The 22256-nt window shown below is 42.9% G+C and overlaps 1 protein-coding gene across 3 annotated transcripts in view; it reads left to right on the top strand.

Moving 5' to 3' along the window:
• The window catches only part of LOC110535119 (amyloid-beta A4 precursor protein-binding family A member 1), a 132005-nt gene that overhangs the window by 41584 nt on the left and 68165 nt on the right, over nt 1-22256 (top strand). The gene's annotated exons all lie outside the window — the stretch shown is intronic.

The raw sequence follows: 22256 nt of genomic DNA, 5'->3' as shown, positions 1-22256 counted from the left end.
AGATAGAAACAATGATAATGTAGACTTTTCCCTTTACCCAGGGAATTCCACCAGCCACTGATTGGATAGAGAGAAATGTTTAGCTAGAGATACTGTAAATGTGTGTGTGTTCTGTGATGCCTCATTAACTTGACTGTGGAGGGTCCTCTCTCTTGCTATATCTCACTCACTCACGTGTGTTGACTGTCACATCTACAGGTTATAGGTACTAGAGACAAACTAGCCTCAGAGTTAATAAACTGTTAAATGACTGGTCAAGCGATCTCTCTCACACACACACACACACACACACACCTGTAGGTCCTATAGCGTTAGCTCTGGCTCTATCTCAGTGGGCAGATGGTACTTGGCCGTAGTGTTTTAGTATGTTATAGAGTAATGTGTTTTTATAGTATTTGTCTATCTGTTGTCCTGCTGTTGGTGCCATCTGCAGCCTCATACTGAACATTTTATAGTATCTGCCCATCTACAGTTGAAGTCGGAGGTTTACATAGACTTAGGTTGGAGTCATTAAAACTCATTTTTCAACCCCTCAACGAGGGAATGTGCACAGTGGAAACCTGGTCTGGACTCTCCACCGCCGTCGCACCGATCGAAACTCCTATGCACCTGCCTGAACACTCCTCTGAACACCCTCGGAGAGCCCCCTGTCTACATGAAATCTCAGGATTGTGATGAGCCAGCCAGGGAATCCCCAGCACCACTGGAAACCCAGGTGAATCAATAAGGAAGAGACTGATCCGCTCCTTATGATCCCCCTGCGTCACCATGTCCAGTGGAACCGTGGTCTCCCCGACCAGCCCTGACCCTAATGGTCGGCTATCTAAGGAGTGCACGGGGAAAGGTTGGTCTAACAACACCAGGGGAAACCCTAGCCTTAACGCGAGCCCACGATCCATAAAGTTCCCAGCTGCGCCTGAATCGACTAGCGCCTTATGCAGTAGAGAGCGAGAAAACTCAGAAAAATACATTAGTAAGAACATATGACCAACAGGGAGCTCTGGGTGAGTCTGGTGCTGACTCACCTGGGGGGAACGAGGAGTGCTCTGCCTGCCATCCCAACTCCCAGACGAGCTCCTCCAGCACCGATCGGCAGTGTGTCTTCTCCGACCACACCTGGTGCAGGAGTAGCCTCCTCCTCCGGTCCCCCCGATGCGGCCCCCCCTAACTCCATGGGGATTGGAGCGGGAGGGCCTGGAGGTGGAACCAACAGGGCCCGTTCTGGACGCCCGCGGGCAGCCAGCAGGTTGTTCAGTCGGATGTACATGTTGATCAGTTTGTCGAGGGAGAGGATGGCGTCCCGACAAGCTAGCTCCCTGCGGACGTCCTCCTGGAGGCTACAGCGATAGTGGTCCATCACCCCCGCCCCGGCGGCCAAGGTCCGGAACTCCAGCGCAAAATCCTGCGTGCTCCTCGTCTCCTCGTCTCCTGTCGCAGGTGAAACAGCCGTTCACCTGTCGCTCGAACCTCCGGTGTGTGGTCGAACACGGCCCGAAACCAACGGGTGAACTCGGGCCATTCCACACTGGGCCATTCCACACTGCGTTGGCCCACTCCAGGGCTCGACATGTCAGACAGGAGACGAGGACGGTCACGCTCTCCTCCCCTGAGGGAATCTGACGAATGGTAGCCAGGGACAGCTCAAGCTGTAGTAAGAACCCCTGGCACCCAGCCGCCGTTCCATCGTACTCCCTGGGGAGCGCCAGACGGAGGGCACCGGATCCGGACGCCGGTGGAGGGGTAGGTGGTGCTGGTGGAAGAGGTAGGGAGGCCACTCCTCTCCCAGCGGTCCATCCTCTCCATCATCTGGTCCATTGCCGACCCGATCCGGTGGAGAATGGCCGTATGATGGAGGACACGCTCCTCCATCGATGGGAGAAGAAGTGCAGCTGCTCCTGCTGACTCCATTCCAAAACGGTGCAGGATTCTGTCAGAGTCTTCTAGGAGTAGTGGGTTTGGAGTCAGGCGCAGAGAGCAGAGGGTTCGGGAAAAAAGTATTTTATTCTGGTACAAACGGTCACGCCAAACTACTGGGCGCATAAAACTGACGGCCCAAACACAGGACCCAAACAGTCCGGAAAAAAGACTTTACAAAATACACATCCACAAACCAACAGAGGAACAATCCCGCACAAACTTAGGCGGGCCTAGCAGGCTTAAATAGACATAAATCAAGAAACAAAATAAGGGACAGGTGCAACCAATGAGACCAAACGAACAGAAAAGGACAAAGGGATCGGTGGCGGCTCGTAGACCGGCGACGACAACTGCCGCCCGAACAGGCAGGGGAGACACCTTCAGTGGGAGTCGTGACAGCAACACATTTCTTGTTAACAAACTATAGTTTTGGCAAGTCGGTTAGGACATCTACTTTGTGCATGACACAAGTCATTTTTCCAACAATTGTTTGCAGACAGATTATTTCACTTAAAACTCACTGTATCACAATTCCAGTGGGTCAGAAGTTTAAATACACTACGTTGACTGTGCCTTTAAACAGCTTGGAAAATTCCAGAAAATGATGTCATGGCTTTAGAAGCTTCTGATAGGCTAATTGACATAATTTGAGTCAATTGGAGGTGTACCTGTGGATGTATTTCAATGCCTACCTTCCAACTAATTTCCTCTGCTTGACATCATGGGAAAATCAGAAGAAATCAGCCAAGACCTCAGAAAAAAAATTGTAGACCTCCACAAGCCTGGTTCATCCTTGGGAGCAATTTCCAAACACCTGAAGGTACCACGTTCATCTGTACAAACAATAGTACACAAGTATAAATACCATGGAACCACGCAGCCGTCAGGAAGGAGACTTGTTATGTCTCCTATAGATGAACGTACTTTAAATAAAGGACGAACCGTGGCTGCCTTCCAAGCAATGGGAACCTCCCCAGAGAGGAGATACAGGTTGAACAGGTAAGAGATGGGCTTGGCATTAATGAAGAAATGTTCCGAAAAATATTATATTCTTATTTATAATAAAAGTGACTCCAAAATGGCACAAACTATTTACCATCCGTTTATATTCTACACAACATCATCTGAAACAACCAAATCAAACAGCACATGCATCCAACAAGTTTGTCCAGTCACAAGCTTGATGTAGTCATTGTGTGATAGGAATATGGGACCAAATACTTAACTTTCAACTAAATGTAATACACAAGTGAATTTGTCCATTTACTTATAACACATAAAGTGTAAATGTAAAACAGATATGTCTGAAAATACCCTCAAATAAAAGTTGACATTCTGTACTGTCACCTCACCTCATATAAAACATTTAATCTCAAATCCAAAATGCTGGAGTATAGAGACAAATCAAACGTTTTAGCTTCACTGTCCAAATAAATACAGATGGAATTGTAGGATATTCCTTCTGATCCAGAGAGGTTGAGCTGCTTTTCAGGTGGTGTATTTAATGAGCATCTCATATTACGATTGCTGACTTGATCAGTTTGGCCTTTTAGATCACACATTGATTAATATTACATGGACAGGGGGGCCCTGGTCCTAGATCAGCACTCCGACTCTGAGACGCTTGATACATACGACCCCTAATCTGATTTGATCTGCAGAGAGGACACAGAATGGAAACCGAGTAGAAAGAGAGAGGAAACCGAGTAGAAAGAGAGAGGAAACCGAGAGAGGAAACCGAGTAGAAAGAGAGAGGAAACCGAGAGAGGAAACCGAGTAGAAAGAGAGGAAACCGAGTAGAAAGAGAGAGGAAACCGAGTAGAAAGAGAGGAAACCGAGTAGAAAGAGAGAGGAAACCGAGTAGAAAGAGAGAGGAAACCGAGTACAAAGAGAGAGGAAACCGAGTAGAAAGAGAGAGGAAACCGAGTAGAAAGAGAGAGGAAACCGAGTAGAAAGAGAGGAAACCGAGTAGAAAGAGAGAGGAAACCGAGTAGAAAGAGAGAGGAAACCGAGTAGAAAGAGAGAGGAAACCGAGTACAAAGAGAGAGGAAACCGAGTACAAAGAGAGAGGAAACCGAATACAAAGAGAGAGGAAACCGAGAGAGGAAACCAAGTAGAAAGAGAGAGGAATCAGAGAGAGGAAACCAAGTAGAAAGAGAGAGGAATCAGAGAGAGGAAACCGAGTGGGAAGAGAGAGGAAACCGAGGGAGGAAACCGAGTAGAAAGAGAGGAAACAGAGAGAGGAAACCGAGTAGAAAGAGAGGAAACCGAGTGGGAAGCAGAGAGGGAACAGTATACACCAGTTTGTCCATCTTAAGAGGAGACATATCTGTCCTGGTGGCCATGGGGAGGAATAAGGAATGGATGTTGTGAAATATTGATTCTCAATCTCTCTTGCCTCTGCAGTCAATTTGTTTTTGCAATGCATGCTGGGAATCATCCTGTGAGGAGATAGCAGCGGGTCTGAGTCACTAGAGCCTGCCTGGCGTTATAGGAAATGAATAATCATAAAAGATATACCAAAATAATGTAATTTTTATTCGTGTTTGATTCACCGTGTATCATGTGTGCAGTGGACAGAGTTGTTCTTTAGCGGTACACACAGCTTGGATTTGAGACCAAGCTTGGATTCGAGACTGTGAACATCTTTTCCTTCTTTAACTAATGAAATGGTGCAAAATTCTTTCATGAGAGCTGATGGTGTGTTTCCTGTCTGAGTGTGTTTGTGGGGGTTGGATCTATTTTAGCACAATGCTCCAGTTACTTTTTAACATCCAAAGTAGAAAAGCCGAGAGGCTTTTTATACAGATTATAGTTGAATTGCGGGAACCCAAGATTTACTGCCCAAAACCACTCCCTTTTCCCAGGATAAATAACTGCGAGAAACCAGTAAATTATAATACATTATTTATAAACAAGATGGCGTGAAATGGAACTGTTAAACTTATATGCTATGTCTAAATCTGTCTTCTCTGCGGCCTCTGCATGATGAATCGTCAACGCTCAGGGTGGGGACAGACAGCCCATCTCAGTATGTTATGTTATCTCAGCAGTTCACAATGCATGTAGACCTTTTTTCTTGTGACAGGTATGTCTATATTTGCTATAACATAGTTTATTCTAATATAAAGACAGAATACACGTCTAATTTACCCATTTCCATCTTGCTTCACCTTGTTTTTTTAATGGTAAATATTGATATTGTTTTATTTGCAGCTGCAGAGTTTTGAAACAGCCTATCACACAAATATTGTTGCTTTTAAAGCAGTGCACGCACGCACTAACACTCTCTGTCTCTCTTTCTGCATCAACTCCATTCAAATTGCATTCAAAATAGATAATCCTGTTCTAGACTTATATATAGACCTATATGTGACCGACTGCCTCGATTCGGTCTTATGTAGCAACATTTAAAATGTTTTTTATTTTATTTTTTACATTGGATAAAATTAGAGAATCAGAGCTAGAACATTTTATATCATACACTGCAGTTGAAGAACAATGGGAAAGTAATAATGCTTTGAAAGTTGATAAACTTGTAAACTCACTTTTGAGAAAATGGTCTTTGAATGTTTTGGTACACCTACTGGAGAGTTCTTCTTTGTCTTCACCTATTCAGCATTGTTCACACCGTCTTAACACTTTTTTGGTTACTACATGATTCCATATGTGTTACTTCATAGTTTTGATGTCTTCACTATTATTGTACAATGTAGAAAATAGTAAAAATAAAGAAAAACCCTGGAATGAGTAGGTGTTCTAAAACTTTTGACCGGTAGTGTAAGTTTCTAATTTAGTCAGAAAGTAATTTAAAGCGTACTGTTAGTTAGCTAGCAAACGTTAGATGGCTGGCTCACTAGCTAACATTACATGTATGATCTGTGTAGTTATATTATTTGAATCAGAAATCCATTTACATTGCTAGTTATTGGCATTTTCTATTTAGTTAGCTTTAGCTACCTGCAGCTATGACAATATTTGTATTGTTAGTAGTATGAGTTGGGGTTATGCCGGTTCATTATTTATCTAGCTAGCTACCTAGCTAGCTACATGTCTAAACAAAGAATTCCACTTCAGATGGATTATTGCATGACCCATCAAATTAGCAGGGTGATTACGGACATCGATTGTATTCATGAACATGTGTACATGTCTAGACAATAGTGACCCATCCACTCAGCTAGATGTGGCTGGGGGGTTATAGCTTTTCTTTCACATGACCCATCAATTTAGACAAGGGTTTCGGGTAAGCATCATCTAATAATGATCAAATATGAATAAAATATCTTTATCTGGACACTTTTTCTGTTTTTGATATTGCTATGCAAGTACTATCACTGTACCGTTTACACCTTCTGTATGCTGTGCATGTGACAAATAAACTTAGATTTTATTTTATATAGCGTGTTTACCACATGGCCTCACATTAATTATTAAAGAGATGGGTGGGACTAAGGCTAAAACAAATCAAAATATATTTTATATTTGAGATTCAAAATAGCCACCCTTTGTCACGAAGACAGCTTTGCACACTATTGGCATTCTCTCAACCAGCTTCACCTGGAATGATTTTCCAACAGTCTTGAAGGAGTTCCCACATATGCTGAGCACTTGTTGGCTGCTTCTCCTTCACTCTGCGGTCCGACTCATCCCAAACCATCTTAATTTTGTTGAGGGGATTGTGGAGGACGGGTCATCTGATGCAGCACTCCATAACTCTCCTACTTGGTAAAATAGCCCTTACACAGCCTGGAGGTATGTTGGGTCATTGTTCTGTTGAAAAACAAATGATAGTCCCACTAAGCCCAAACCAGATGGGAAGGAGCATCGCTGCAGAATGCTGTGGTAGACATGCTGGTTAAGTGTGTCTTGAATTCTAAATAAATCACAGACCGTGTCACCAGCGAAACACCATCACACCACCTCCATGCTTTATGGTGGGAAATGCAAATGCGGAGATCATCCGTTTACACACACCGCGTCTCAAAGACAGTGGTTGAAACCAAGAATCTCAAATTTCGACTCCAGACCAAAGAACAAATTTCCACCGGTCTAATGTCCATTGCCTATGTTTCTTGGCCCAAGCAAGTCTCTTCTTCTTATTGGTGTCCTTTAGTAATGGTTTATTTGCAGCAAATCGACCATGAAGGCCTGATTCACACAGTCTCCCCTGAACAGTTGATGTTGAGATGTGTCCGTTACTTGAACTGCGTGAAGCATTTATTTGGGCTGCAATCTGAGGCTGGTAACTCTAATGAACTTGTCATCTGCAGCAGAGGTACCCCTGGGTCTTCCTTTCCTGTGGCGGCCAAGGGCAAGTTGGAGGGCAAGTTGGTCAGGATAATGTCTATGAGGGTGCCCATGTTAACGGATTTAGGGTTGTACCTGGTGGGTTCCTTGATGATTTGTGTGAGATTGAGGGTATCTAGCTTAGATTGTAGGACTGCCGGGGTGTTAAGCATATCCCAGTTTAGATCACCTAACAGAACAAACTCTGAAGCTAGATGGGGGGCGATCAATTCACAAATGGTGTCCAGGGCACAGCTGGGAGCGGAGGGGGGTCGATAGCAGGCGGCAACAGTGAGAGACTTATTTCTGGAGAGGTTCATTTTTAAAATTAGAAGTTCAAACTGATTGGGAATAGACCTGGAAAGTATGACAGAACTTTGCAGGCTATCTCTGCAGGAGATTGAAACTCCTCCCCCTTTGGCAGTTCTATCTTGACGGAAAATGTTGTAGTTGTGTATGGAAATCTCAGAATTGTTGGTGGCCTTCCTAAGCCAGGATTCAGACACGGCTAGGACATCAGGGTTGGTGGAGTGTGCTAAATCAGTGAGTAAAACAAACTCAGGGAGGAGGCTTCTGATGTTCACATGCATGAAACCAAGGCTTTTTTGATCACAGAAGTCAACAAATGAGGGTGCCTGGGGACACGCAGGGCCTGGGTTTACCTCCACATCATCCGAGGAACAGAGGAGGAGTAGGATGAGGGTACGGCTAAAGGCTATCAAAACTGGTCGCCTAGAACGTTGTAGATAAAGAATAAAAGGAGCAGATTTCTGGGCATGGTAGAATAGATTCAGGGCATAATGTGCAGACAGGGGTATGGTGGGGTACGGGTACAGCAGAGGTAAGCCCAGGCACTGAGTGATGATAAGAGAGGTTGTATCTCTGGATAAGCTGGTTATAATGGGTGAAGTCACCGCATGTGTGAGAGGTGGGACAAAGGAGGTATCAGAGGTATAATGAGTGGAACTAGGGGCTCCGCAGTAAACTAAAACAATGATAACTAACCTAAACAACAGTATACAAGGCATATTGACATATGAGAGAGACATACAGCGAGGCATAAAGTAATCACAGATGTTGATTTAGAGAGCTAACTAACACAACAACAGCTGATCAGCTAAAACAACAACAGGTAAAATGGCGATGACTGGTCAGAGAGGGTCAGTTAACTACACACAGGGCCTGAGTTCACGGCTGGGGCCGACAGATTATAAAATATATATATATATATATATATATATATATATATATATATATATATATATATATATATATAAATAAACAAACAGAATGGAGTACCGTGATTAATGGACATCAATTAATGAATGAATGATTAATGAAATGTATTTAATATATGTCTCATTAAATTAATTGAATATATGTCTCATTAAATTAATTGAATATATGTCATTAAATGTAGTTGATAGATGTGTCATTAAATGTATTTAATAGATGTCTCATTAATTGTATTTAATATATGTCTCATTAATTCTATTTAATATGTCTCATTAATTGTATTTAATATGTCTCATTAATTGTATTTAATATATGTCTCATTAATTGTATTTAATATGTCTCATTAATTGTATTTAATATGTCTCATTAATTGTATTTAATATGTCTCATTAATTGTATTTAATATGTCTCATTAATTGTATTTAATATATGTCTCATTAAATGTATTTAATATATGTCTCATTAAATGTATTTAATATATGTCTCATTAAATGTATTTAATAGATGTCTCATTAATTGTATTTAATATATGTCTCATTAAATGTATTTAATATATGTCTCATTAAATGTATTTAATATATGTCTCATTAAATGTATTTAATATATGTCTCATTAAATGTATTTAATATATGTCTCATTAAATGTATTTAATAGATGTCTCATTAAATGTATTTAATAGATGTCTCATTAATTGTATTTAATATATGTGTCATTAAATGTATTTAATATGTCTCATTAAATGTATTTAATATATGTCTCATTAAATGTATTTAATATATGTCTCATTAAATGAATTTAATATATGTGTCATTAAATGTATTTAATATATGTCTCATTAATTCTATTTAATATGTCTCATTAATTGTATTTAATATATGTCTCATTAAATGTATTTAATATATGTCTCATCAGGCTCAGGTAGCATCAGCTTGGAGTTTTCATGCTGATCAAAGCTCTAATCAAATCTAGACATATTAATATGGTTTATAAACACTTTATAATGCATTATAATGCTTCTGAAATGACACTTCCGGTTTTGGAGGGAAATACCAGGTTACCTGGGAGAAAAGTGATTTATTCTCGGGATGGAACATTTGTAAAATGCCAGAAAAATATGAACCCCTCGTACAGATGACTCAATCCCACAATCTGGCTGCTATTGACATAACCAGATAATGTCAGTGAGTTCTTTGACTTTCCTTCAGGGTATATTGACTGTGTTGTTTAGTTAGAGAAAAAGACAAAGGCATATCTTATTTAACGTGTTCCATTTAAACATGCAAGCATGTGCGCGCACACACACACGTACACGCGTACACACACACACACGTACACGCGTACACACACACACACACACGTACACGCGTACACACACACACACGTACACACACACACACGTACACGCGTACACACACACACACGTACACGCGTACACACACACACACAGGTACACGCGTACACACACACACACACGTACACGCGTACACACACACACACAAACAAACAGCCTTGAGGAAAGTTGAGTGTTCATTTACTTTTCTTCCTTAACGCAGTGAAGTACGGATCTGTGTGTTTGGGTGCCTCTATCTCCCTCAGACAGAGACCAGAGAACAGAGCCCTGTGAGAAGAAGAGAGTATTCCCCAGAGGCTAGCAGTGTGCTCTACTGTGTGAGAAAAGCTGAATGAAAAAGCCCTAAAGGCAGATAAACACAGCCTTTGCTAGAGGCTCTCACAACAGTTGAAATAATTAGTAGAGCCTAGAGGGAGTAATGAACTCTTACACAAGTCTAATAAACCGTCCGTCCTGCTGCTGCTGCATTCGGCTTCTGAAAACGGAGAAAATGTTCTCCTGCTTCTGTTGGACTGCCGTGTGTTCGTCATTATGTTCTGACACATTCGGGTTTTTCTTTAGCTTTCCTGGCTAATCCGTAACAGAAGTTTTTTTGGTTTAAAATGTATTTAAACATTTTTTTTTAAGAAAATAAAGCCCTAGCTATGTTGTCTGTACCTGAAATCATGTCACTACATTTCAAATAGTGTTTGTATCCTAGTCTGGGCAGCACCTCCTACTGGAGAGTTGACCTATCTACAGGTACCGTTTGTTCTCCCATTCAGCTCTGCTTAACTATTTGTTACTGACTATTACCAATGTGCTACCGTGAGAATGATTGAGAGATATCCTCTTAACAACTAAATAGATTCACTGTTGGTATCGAATTCATTGAAATGTAACCATACTTTATCAATCTTCAATTTATGCTATTTAGGCCTATATACCATTTGCAAAGTCATCAACAGCTGTTGTTTAAAACAGACCGTACAGTAGGCCTAAGGTTTCCAGCTCCGGTTGATTTAAAAAGTCAGGATATTTAATCTGGATTTAATTCCAGTTTGTCTATAAATACAACATTTATATGTTGGATTCACTTCTTCTCTCCTCAACCAAATATCAGAGTTCAACAATAGGACTAAATCAAATCAGATAAATTATTAATTTGTAGACAAAACTGGAATGGAAAGTCAGTTAGGAACAAATTCTTATTTACAACGACGGCCTACCAAAAGGCAGAAGGCCTCCTGCGGCGCGGGGGAGATGGGATAAATACAAATATAGGACAAAACATCACGAAAAGAGAGACTGCATAAAGAGAGACCTAAGACAACAACATAGCAAGGCAGCAACACATGACAACAACATGGTAGCAACACAACAGGGCAGCAGCACAACATGGTAGCAGCACAAAACATGGTACAAGCATTATTGGGCACAGACAACAGCACAAAGGGCAAGCAGATAGAGACAACAATACATCAAGTGAAACAGGCACAACTGTCAGTAAGAGGTTGAAATTAATGTTTATATTTGTGTATGAAGTGGCTATAAACATGACATAGTCAGTATCTCCACCTGGCACTGCCCACCCCTTGGAGCCTGGTTCCTCTCTAGGTTTCTTCCAGCCTTTCTAGGGAGTTTTTCCTAGTCACAGATACCACTGCACCTGCATTGCTTGCTCTCTGGGGTTTTAGGCAGGGTGTCTGTAAAGCACTTTGTGACACCTCTGGAGGTAAAAAGGGCTTTATAAAATACATTCGGTTGGTTGATGTCTGTATTTTATGCTGTATGCCTATGTGTCATATTTGCATATTTTTCATATTCTACACTAATGGAATAGTTGTTTTTCTGCAGAATGTCCTAGACCTGACTTAGTATTCTTTGTGTAAGTGTGACTGTGTGCATGTGTTGTCCAATCTAATCCTAGAATGATAAAATGCCGGTCAGATTTGATTGGCCCACTGGAGAATGACTTGGAGAGGGGAGGGGTGTAGGAGGGAGCGAAGATCTATTTGAGTGTATGTGTATGTGTGTGTGTGTGTGTCTGTGTAGGGAAGATCTATATATGAGTGTGTCATGGCTGAGTGATTGGGACACCAGGGTACATCAGTCAGACATGACACATACACGATAGTCAATGTACCATCTATGACACGAGAGAGAGAGAGAGAGAGAGAGAGAGAGAGAGAGAGGAGAGGAGAGAGAGAGAGATCACTTTGGATCTGGAGTGACCTGGCTGAGAGGGAGAGAGAGAGAGAGATCACTTTGGATCTGGAGTGACCTGGCTGAGAGGGAGAGAGAGAGAGGAGAGAGAGAGAGATCACTTTGGATCTGGAGTGACCTGGCTGAGAGGGGGAGAGAGAGAGAGATCACTTCGGATCTGGAGTGACCTGGCTGAGAGGGGGAGAGCTGTGTATGATCTGTTGTGTTTTGTGTTATCCTTACGTAATGCTCCTCGTTTGTAGTGACACACACACACACACACAAATCCTCTAGCACTAATCCCATTAGAAGAAGTATTCAATCAAAGATGTCGTCCTGTCAAAGTGGGCACAGCTGAACAGCCTGTTTACTATGAGCTGGGAGATTAGGAAGAATGGAGAATCTTCTTCATCAAAATGCTCTGTGTGTGTGTTTCTCTGAGATTGTGTTGTATGTGTGTTCCTGCGTGTGTGTGTGTGTGTGTGTGTAGGAGACTCAACGACACGTTGTGAAAATTCAGGCGGACCCCAATGTTGTTTTTTTAATTGGGGGCTGTCAGTCAATTAGTCTGACATTTTTTTTTTTTTTTTTTTTTTTTTTTTTTTTTTTTTTACCTTTATTTAACTAGGCAAGTCAGTTAAGAACAAATTCTTATTTTATATATTTTTATATTTATATATATTTATACATATTGTCTCTTATCTCACCACCACTAATGAGATTAGCGTGGCTTGATGCATGTCGTGTAGGAACTTCTCAACGTCCCGTCCCGTCCCCCCCAGAGTTCCCAGTTGTCTTGAATGCACTGAAGTCGGAAGTATGAGATTTCCCGAGTTCTGTATTGAATGCTGCATTAATGTTCAGAGGGAGACGTCAGTATTCCCTTTGAGTGAGAAACAAAAAAAAAACTATTCCGTAGTGACCTGTGACTACGTTGTCTGCAGAATTCGATCAGCTGCTCGATTTCACTTACCGGCATGCCAACTGAGCCAGGATCACAGTCAAACAGATTGGGAAGAAGGTCCCAAAGTGCTCTTCCAAGCGTTTGAGGTGATCAGTCATCAATCGTATGGGACACTTACTGACGCTTGTTTTCTGTTAGAAACATGCACCGCCAAGGGGGGCGTGGTTCACTTTTGAAAGACGGTGACTGATTCGGTCACTCACCTGTAGAATGTTTAGTATTTCCATAATTGCGTTCAGTTTGTTTACTTTACCAAATAATGTCTGTTACAATGGAGACACATTTTCTCTTTTTCACCAATTCAATCAAGTACTTTTTTTTCTTTTTTCCTCAATGCAAAAAAATATTTCCAACACTCCCCCACAATCACCACCAAGCCTCGGCATGAAATAGAACATCATCAGGCTCTGATCGCAGATCTCCACGTAGTTTTATGGGCAGTGGATGTGGTTTGATGTAGTTTACAATCGATGTTACCTGCTGCGTATCTCCGAGTTCTGCGCTCAGCTCTTTTGCCGCCAGTTGCTCTCGGTGAACCCATTACAGCTCAGAGGGTGTATCATACATACAATGTGTCCATATGGCAGAGGGACACACATTCATAACTAGAGTGCAGAGGCCTGTCTGCCGTCCTATGATCGATGGAGCCTCATCTGTGCAAAAGCCCACCATTCGATCCCGTGAATATTTTCGTCAATATAACAACGCAGCACACTGAACATCCGTTTCTTGCTCGGTAATCGTGAGGCAGAACAATATGTCCTCACGAATAGCATCCCCCGAGAAGTATCGAACTAAAGTCAATGCATGGGCATCTCGGCGCTCACAGCTAACGTCCATTTGGAGAGCATAAGGTTGGGTTGTTTTTGAGCCATTCAGTCAGTTTCTTCTTGAATGCTAGCTATAGCATACATTCTTAGTTTCACAGTGTTTTCTGACAAAGGTGTTGATGTGAGTTTCTGTGTCATAGCGTAGTGGGCTTAGCCATTCACCGTGGGACTGGTCAAGTGCGGCCTTTTCCCACGATCTAAGGGCGCTTTCTGGTTGAATTTGATCTTTTCGATTTTAAGAATTTTAATTTAGAATTTTTAAGGTTAACCACATTACAATGATTGAGATACAACGACGATGTTATATTGTACAGTGAATTCGGGAAGTATTCAGACCCCTCCCCTTTTCCACATTTTGTTACGTTACAGCCTTATTCTAAAATGGATTCAGTTGATGTTTTTCCTCATCAATTTACACACAATACCTCATAATGACAAAGTGAAAACAGGTTTAGATTTTTTATAAAAAAAAAATAGAAATACCGTATTTACATAAGTATTCAAACCCTTTGCTGTAGGCTATATCTCCTGCATTACTGTGGGCTATATCTCCTTCATTACTGTGGGCTATATCTCCTGCATTACTGTGGGCTATATCTCCTGCATTACTGTGGGCTATATCTCCTGCATTACTGTGGGCTATATCTCCTGCATTACTGTGGGCTATATCTCCTGCATTACTGTGGGCTATATCTCCTGCATTACTGTGGGCTATATCTCCTGCATTACTGTGGGTTATATCTCCTGCATTACTGTGGGCTATATCTCCTGCATAACTGTGGGCTATATATCCTGCATTACTGTGGGCTATATCTCCTGCATTACTGTGGGCTATATCTCCTGCATTACTGTGGGCTATATCTCCTGCATTACTGTGGGCTATATCTCCTGCATTACTGTGGGTTATATCTCCTGCATTACTGTGGGCTATATCTCCTGCATAACTGTGGGCTATATATCCTGCATTACTGTGGGCTATATCTCCTGCATTACTGTGGGCTATATCTCCTGCATTACTGTGGGCTATATCTCCTGCATTACTGTAGGCTATATCTCCTGCATTACTGTGGGCTATATCTCCTGCATTACTGTGGGCTATATCTCCTGCATAACTGTGGGCTATATATCCTGCATTACTGTGGGCTATATCTCCTGCATTACTGTGGGCTATATCTCCTGCATTACTGTGGGCTATATCTCCTGCATTACTGTGGGCTATATCTCCTGCATTACTGTGGGCTATATCTCCTGCATAACTGTGGGCTATATCTCCTGCATTACTGTGGGCTATATCTCCTGCATTACTGTGGGCTATATCTCCTGCATTACTGTGGGCTATATCTCCTGCATAACTGTGGGCTATATATCCTGCATTACTGTGGGCTATATCTCCTGCATTACTGTGGGCTATATCTCCTTCATTAGCATGTCTATAGCGGTAAGTAGCATTATAAATGGGATTACATGTTATCAGATTAGTTTCAGATCATGTCCCTGTACGCAGTGTGTTCAGCCACTGTGACATGGCTGTTCATTGTACTAGATCTATAGGCAATGGCGCATGGACAGGTTTAGATTATTTTTGCAAATGTATTTAAAAAAAATACCTTGTTTACATAAGTATTCAGATCCTTTGCTATGAGACTTGAAATTGAGCTCAGGTGCATCCTGTTTCCATTGATCATCCTTGATGTTTCTACAACTTGATTGGAGTCCACCTGTGGTAAATTCAATTGATTGGACATGATTTGGAAAAGGTACACACCTGTCTATATAAGGTCCAACATTTGACAGTGCATGTCAGAACAAACACCAAGCCATGAGGTCGAAGGAATTGTCAATAGAGCTCAGGATTGTGTCGAGGCACAGATCTGGGGAAGAGAACCAAAACAATTCTGCAGGATTGAAGGTCCCAAAGAACATAGTGGCCTCCAGAAGTTTGGAACCACCAGACTCCTCCTAGAGCTGGCCGCCCGGCCAAACTGAGCAATGGTGAAAGAAGCGCCTTGGTCAGGGAGGTGACGAAGAACCCAATGGTCACTCTGACAGAGCTCCAGAGTTCCTCTGTGGATATGGGAGAACATTCCAGAAGGACAACCATCTCTACAGTACTCCACCAATCAGGCCTCGATGGTAGAGTGGCCAGACTGAAGCCACTCCTCAGTAAAAGGCACATGACAGCCCTCTTAGAGTTTGCCAAAAGGCACCTAAAGGACTCAGACGGAATGAATTTGCTGTCTTGAAAGAATACAACTTGTCCCGACACTTCCAGGCGAAGCATGCAGGAATACGTCTTCTGAGCAGACAGCAAGTGCATTGAAAGAGTTCTCAGTTGCAAAAGCAGCAAGGACTTTTCACAAAACTGTATTCAGCAAACTACAGAATTGCGAGAGCTAGCCATGTACTGTCCCACAAAATTGCAAAACATAGCAATTGAATCTGAAGCAATACTTTGCCCCGACAAGAAAGAGCTGTTTGAAAATGTTTCCCTGTCAAGACGAACAGTAACACAGCGTGTTGAGGACACCGCAGAGAATATGGATCAACAGTTGAAAGACAAAGTCAAGGATTTCACCTATTTCTCCTTGGCCCTGGATGAGAGCAGTGATGCACGTGACACGGTGCAGTTGTTGATATTCTTACCAGACATAACCGCACAGACTTTGACATTACAGAGGAGCTTGCTTCAGTGTCGTCAATGAAGAACACAACCGCAGGGAAAGATTTATTAGAGGAGGTTAATAAGTGTGGGGCAAAGCTGGGACTGAGTTTTGATGATGTGTCCAGCGTGACCACTGATGGGTGCCCAAACTTGACAGGAAAAAACATTGGCCTTTTGAAAAGGATACAAGATCATGTAGCTGGGCTGAACCCAGAACAGAAAATCATTTTCCTGCATTGCATCAGGAGGTGCTCTGTCAATGTGTTCTGAAAATGAGCCATTTTGTGGATACAGTCACTAAAGTGGTTAACTTCATAAGAGCAAAATCTTTAAAACCACAGGCAGTTTGTCTCACTGTTGGAAGAGACAGAGCCAGGTCATGCAGATCTCCCCTACCACACAAACGTGAGATGGCTGAGTTTGGGGAAGGTGCTTAAAAGGGTCTGGGACCTGAAGTCATACATTGGGGAGTTTTTCCAAATGAAAGGAAAATATGTGGATTTCCTTCAACTGGTTGACTGATTTTGCCTTCAACGCAGACATCATGGCCCTCATGAATGAACTCAATTCCAAACTACAAGGGACGGGCCTTTTTGCACATCAGATGTACAGCCTTGTCAAAGCCTTTACTCCTCCTGACCCGACAAGCAGAAGCCAACAATCTCACCCACCTTCTGACACTACTAGTCTGTTCCCTATCAGATGACAACAATCTCACCCTCCTTCCGACACTACTAGTCTGTTCCCTATCAGATGACAACAATCTCACCCACCTTCCGACACCACTAGTCTGTTCCCTATCAGATGACCTTCTGACACCACTAGTCTGTTCCCTATAAGATGACAACAATCTCACCCACCTTCTGACACTACTAGTCTGTTCCCTATCAGATGACAACAATCTCACCCACCTTCCGACACTACTAGTCTGTTCCCTATCAGATGACAACAATCTCACCCACCTTCCGACACCACTAGTCTGTTCCCTATTAGATGACAACAATCTCACCCACCTTCCGACACCACTAGTCTGTTCCCTATCAGATGACCTTCTGACACCACTAGTCTGTTCCCTATCAGATGACCTTCTGACACTACTAGTCTGTTCCCTATCAGATGACCTTCCGACACTACTAGTCTGTTCCCTATCAGATGACCTTCCGACACTACTAGTCTGTTCCCTATCAGATGACCTTCTGACACTACTAGTCTGTTCCCTATCAGATGAACTTCCGACACTACTAGTCTGTTCCCTATCAGATGACCTTCTGACACTACTAGTCTGTTCCCTATCAGATGACCTTCTGACACTACTAGTCTCTTCCCTATCAGATGACCTTCCGACACCACTAGTCTGTTCCCTATCAGATGACCTTCTGACACTACTAGTCTGTTCCCTATCAGATGACCTTCCGACACTACTAGTCTGTTCCCTATCAGATGACCTTCCGACACCACTAGTCTGTTCCCTATCAGATGACCTTCTGACACCACTAGTCTGTTCCCTATCAGATGACCTTCCGACACTACTAGTCTGTTCCCTATCAGATGACCTTCTGACACTACTAGTCTGTTCCCTATCAGATGACCTTCCGACACTACTAGTCTGTTCCCTATCAGATGACCTTCTGACACTACTAGTCTGTTCCCTATCAGATGACCTTCTGACACTACTAGTCTCTTCCCTATCAGATGACCTTCCGACACTACTAGTCTGTTCCCTATCAGATGACCTTCTGACACTACTAGTCTGTTCCCTATCAGATGACCTTCCGACACTACTAGTCTGTTCCCTATCAGATGACCTTCTGACACTACTAGTCTGTTCCCTATCAGATGACCTTCTGACACTACTAGTCTGTTCCCTATCAGATGACCTTCTGACACTACTAGTCTGTTCCCTATCAGATGACCTTCCGACACTACTAGTCTGTTCCCTATCAGATGACCTTCTGACACTACTAGTCTGTTCCCTATCAGATGACCTTCTGACACTACTAGTCTGTTCCCTATCAGATGACCTTCTGACACTACTAGTCTGTTCCCTATCAGATGACCTTCCGACACTACTAGTCTGTTCCCTATCAGATGACCTTCTGACACTACTAGTCTGTTCCCTATCAGATGACCTTCCGACACTACTAGTCTGTTCCCTATCAGATGACCTTCTGACACTACTAGTCTGTTCCCTATCAGATGACCTTCCGACACTACTAGTCTGTTCCCTATCAGATGACCTTCTGACACTACTAGTCTGTTCCCTATCAGATGACCTTCCGACACTACTAGTCTGTTCCCTATCAGATGACCTTCCGACACCACTAGTCTGTTCCCTATCAGATGACCTTCTGACACCACTAGTCTGTTCCCTATCAGATGACCTTCCGACACTACTAGTCTGTTCCCTATCAGATGACCTTCTGACACTACTAGTTTGTTCCCTATCAGATGACCTTCCGACACTACTAGTCTGTTCCCTATCAGATGACCTTCTGACACTACTAGTCTGTTCCCTATCAGATTTCTGACACCACTAGTCTGTTCCCTATCAGATGACCTTCTGACACTACTAGTCTGTTCCCTATCAGATGACCTTCCGACACTACTAGTCTGTTCCCTATCAGATGACCTTCCGACACTACTAGTCTGTTCCCTATCAGATGACCTTCCGACACTACTAGTCTGTTCCCTATCAGATGACCTTCTGACACTACTAGTCTGTTCCCTATCAGATGACCTTCTGACACTACTAGTCTGTTCCCTATCAGATGACCTTCCGACACTACTAGTCTGTTCCCTATCAGATGACCTTCTGACACTACTAGTCTGTTCCCTATCAGATGACCTTCTGACACTACTAGTCTGTTCCCTATCAGATGACCTTCTGACACTACTAGTCTGTTCCCTATCAGATGACCTTCTGACACTACTAGTCTGTTCCCTATCAGATGACCTTCTGACACTACTAGTCTGTTCCCTATCAGATGACCTTCTGACACTACTAGTCTGTTCCCTATCAGATGACCTTCTGACACTACTAGTCTGTTCCCTATCAGATGACCTTCCGACACTACTAGTCTGTTCCCTATCAGATGACCTTCTGACACTACTAGTCTGTTCCCTATCAGATGACCTTCTGACACTACTAGTCTGTTCCCTATCAGATGACCTTCTGACACTACTAGTCTGTTCCCTATCAGATGACCTTCTGACACTACTAGTCTGTTCCCTATCAGATGACCTTCTGACACTACTAGTCTGTTCCCTATCAGATGATCTTCTGACACTACTAGTCTGTTCCCTATCAGATGACCTTCTGACACTACTAGTCTGTTCCCTATCAGATGACCTTCCGACACTACTAGTCTGTTCCCTATCAGATGACCTTCTGACACTACTAGTCTGTTCCCTATCAGATGACCTTCTGACACTACTAGTCTGTTCCCTATCAGATGACCTTCCAACACTACTAGTCTGTTCCCTATCAGATGACCTTCCGACACTACTAGTCTGTTCCCTATCAGATGACCTTCTGACACTACTAGTCTGTTCCCTATCAGATGACCTTCCGACACCACTAGTCTGTTCCCTATCAGATGACCTTCTGACACTACTAGTCTGTTCCCTATCAGATGACACTACTAGTCTGTTCCCTATCAGATGACACTACTAGTCTGTTCCCTATCAGATGACACTACTAGTCTGTTCCCTATCAGATGACACTACTAGTCTGTTCCCTATCAGATGACACTACTAGTCTGTTCCCTATCAGATGACACTACTAGTCTGTTCCCTATCAGATGACCTTCCGACACTACTAGTCTGTTCCCTATCAGATGACCTTCTGACACTACTAGTCTGTTCCCTATCAGATGACCTTCTGACACTACTAGTCTGTTCCCTATCAGATGACCTTCTGACACTACTAGTCTGTTCCCTATCAGATGACCTTCCGACACTACTAGTCTGTTCCCTATCAGATGACCTTCTGACACTACTAGTCTGTTCCCTATCAGATGACCTTCTGACACTACTAGTCTGTTCCCTATCAGATGACCTTCTGACACTACTAGTCTGTTCCCTATCAGATGACCTTCCGACACTACTAGTCTGTTCCCTATCAGATGACCTTCTGACACTACTAGTCTGTTCCCTATCAGATGACCTTCCGACACTACTAGTCTGTTCCCTATCAGATGACCTTCTGACACTACTAGTCTGTTCCCTATCAGATGACCTTCCGACACTACTAGTCTGTTCCCTATCAGATGACCTTCTGACACTACTAGTCTGTTCCCTATCAGATGACCTTCCGACACTACTAGTCTGTTCCCTATCAGATGACCTTCCGACACCACTAGTCTGTTCCCTATCAGATGACCTTCTGACACCACTAGTCTGTTCCCTATCAGATGACCTTCCGACACTACTAGTCTGTTCCCTATCAGATGACCTTCTGACACTACTAGTTTGTTCCCTATCAGATGACCTTCCGACACTACTAGTCTGTTCCCTATCAGATGACCTTCTGACACTACTAGTCTGTTCCCTATCAGATTTCTGACACCACTAGTCTGTTCCCTATCAGATGACCTTCTGACACTACTAGTCTGTTCCCTATCAGATGACCTTCCGACACTACTAGTCTGTTCCCTATCAGATGACCTTCCGACACTACTAGTCTGTTCCCTATCAGATGACCTTCCGACACTACTAGTCTGTTCCCTATCAGATGACCTTCTGACACTACTAGTCTGTTCCCTATCAGATGACCTTCTGACACTACTAGTCTGTTCCCTATCAGATGACCTTCCGACACTACTAGTCTGTTCCCTATCAGATGACCTTCTGACACTACTAGTCTGTTCCCTATCAGATGACCTTCTGACACTACTAGTCTGTTCCCTATCAGATGACCTTCTGACACTACTAGTCTGTTCCCTATCAGATGACCTTCTGACACTACTAGTCTGTTCCCTATCAGATGACCTTCTGACACTACTAGTCTGTTCCCTATCAGATGACCTTCTGACACTACTAGTCTGTTCCCTATCAGATGACCTTCTGACACTACTAGTCTGTTCCCTATCAGATGACCTTCCGACACTACTAGTCTGTTCCCTATCAGATGACCTTCTGACACTACTAGTCTGTTCCCTATCAGATGACCTTCTGACACTACTAGTCTGTTCCCTATCAGATGACCTTCTGACACTACTAGTCTGTTCCCTATCAGATGACCTTCTGACACTACTAGTCTGTTCCCTATCAGATGACCTTCTGACACTACTAGTCTGTTCCCTATCAGATGATCTTCTGACACTACTAGTCTGTTCCCTATCAGATGACCTTCTGACACTACTAGTCTGTTCCCTATCAGATGACCTTCCGACACTACTAGTCTGTTCCCTATCAGATGACCTTCTGACACTACTAGTCTGTTCCCTATCAGATGACCTTCTGACACTACTAGTCTGTTCCCTATCAGATGACCTTCCAACACTACTAGTCTGTTCCCTATCAGATGACCTTCCGACACTACTAGTCTGTTCCCTATCAGATGACCTTCTGACACTACTAGTCTGTTCCCTATCAGATGACCTTCCGACACCACTAGTCTGTTCCCTATCAGATGACCTTCTGACACTACTAGTCTGTTCCCTATCAGATGACACTACTAGTCTGTTCCCTATCAGATGACACTACTAGTCTGTTCCCTATCAGATGACACTACTAGTCTGTTCCCTATCAGATGACACTACTAGTCTGTTCCCTATCAGATGACACTACTAGTCTGTTCCCTATCAGATGACACTACTAGTC

This window comes from Oncorhynchus mykiss, chromosome 11 (assembly GCF_013265735.2).
Source record: "Oncorhynchus mykiss isolate Arlee chromosome 11, USDA_OmykA_1.1, whole genome shotgun sequence".
NCBI lineage: Eukaryota > Metazoa > Chordata > Actinopteri > Salmoniformes > Salmonidae > Oncorhynchus > Oncorhynchus mykiss.
This window is presented reverse-complemented; position numbering and strand designations above follow the sequence as displayed.